Raw genomic sequence first — 1,716 nt, forward strand, 5'->3', positions numbered from 1 at the left:
CTCTGCCTGCGGGCCCCTCGCCTCTCCCGCCCGCCCGATGGCGGTGTGTGGAAGGCAGGGGTGCGGACTCCGGCCCGACCCCGTTCCCCCCCGCCTCCTGCCTCACGGCGCCGGCGGGGCCAGGGGTCTCCTGACGCAGCGGACACTCTCCGCCCGGCCTCGGCCGTGTCTCGCGTTGCGGCTCTCCCCGCGGCGGGGAGGGCCGTCCCGCCGTCGCGCCCTGCGCGCCTCGCCCGGCCCTCTGGTGGTGCCCCTGGAGCGTTCCAGGTCGTCCCTCAGGTGCCCGAGGCCGAGTCGGTGGCGTCGCTTCCCGCTCCCGGCGGCCCCGTCGGGTCAACCCCGGTCAAGTGTGTGTGCGGGGGTCGAGTCGGTAAGGTCGAAGGAGGGAAGGAGGCATTCTCCCTCTCCCCGCTCGCGGGGAGGCGGCGGGTGCCTCGTCGTGTGCCCCCTGCTCGCGTCTGGCGTTCGGGGCCCGACTCGGACGGGCGCCGTGCCGCGTCTCACCCGTCCCCACGCTGCTGGGGGCAGGTGCCGCGCGGGCGGTCGTGGCGGCCCGGGGCCGGTGAATTTCCGGCCGCTGGCTGTCTGTGAAGGGGTGTGCGGCGCGCTCACGCTACTCGTGGACGACGGCGTCTTTCGCCCTCGTGTCGTTGTGCGCGCTGTGCTCCCGCCTGAGGCCTCCGTTCGCGGAGGCCGTCGTCCGTCTCCCTCTTACCCGTACCGCAGACCCCCAACCCCAGGCGCCGGCGTCCGAGCGCTCTGGCCCGTGCCCGACGGGGCGTGTCCCGGGTCGGGGGCGATGCCCCCCTCGGTGAGAAAGCCTTCTCTAGCGATCCGAAGAGGGTGCCTTGGGGTACCGCATCCCCCAGCCGCCGCCCCTCATCTGCGCGTGTCAGTTTGGCCAGCCAAGGGGGCCCCTCCGCTCCGTGTGGCGAGGGGCCCCCGAGCGGTGCTCTCCCGGCCTACCGCGGCCCGCGCCTCCCCCCACCGAGTCGGGGGAGGGTCACGCACGGGCCCGGGCCCGGCATCCCCGGCGCGGTTTTGAGGCCGCGTTGCTGTGGGCGCGTGCGGCGCTTGACGCCGCGCGGCGAGGTGTGTGGGGCGGGGCGGCTCGGCCTCCGACGCCTCCCGCTTCTCCGCGTCGAGCGGCTCTCCGCCCGCTCCCGTCCCGAGCCGCGGCCGGTGGGCGCCGCGCGGGCACGGGTTGGGGCCGCCTCGCTCGGGGGTGTCGTTCCCCGGGGTGTGGGTTTTTCCCGAGCCGCGACCGGACGGCTGGAGAAAGAGAAAGACGGACGCCGTCGGGGGGGGTTTCCCCCTCGGCGGCGCCAAGTTCGCGCGGGGGGCCCCCGGCGGAGGGGGCCGGGCAGCGGCCAGGCTCGCGGGAGGGTGGCCGAGGCCGGTCGGCGTCCCGGGCGTCGCGGGGCCGCCCTCGTGTGTGGCGGTGGGATCCCCGTGCGTTTTCCCGGCGGCCCGCCTTGCGCCCTCGGCCCTTCCACGGGGTGCCCGGCCGCGCGCCCGCGCCCTTTCCTCGCGGGGCCTCCCGTCTTGCGCGCGGCCTCCTCGCCGCCGCTGCCGATTCACCCCTTCGCGTCCGGGAGCTTACCGAGGCCGGCCTCTCGCCGCGCGGGTGTCGCCCCCGCCCCTTACATCGGGGGCGGACGGCGGCTCCCCACGGCGGGGCGTCCCTCGGGGCCCGGTGACGCGGCGGGGTTGGGT

This window comes from Rhinolophus sinicus, unplaced genomic scaffold (assembly GCF_057876585.1).
Source record: "Rhinolophus sinicus isolate RSI-liver-muscle unplaced genomic scaffold, RSI-T2T HiC_scaffold_19, whole genome shotgun sequence".
In the NCBI taxonomy this organism is placed as follows: domain Eukaryota; kingdom Metazoa; phylum Chordata; class Mammalia; order Chiroptera; family Rhinolophidae; genus Rhinolophus; species Rhinolophus sinicus.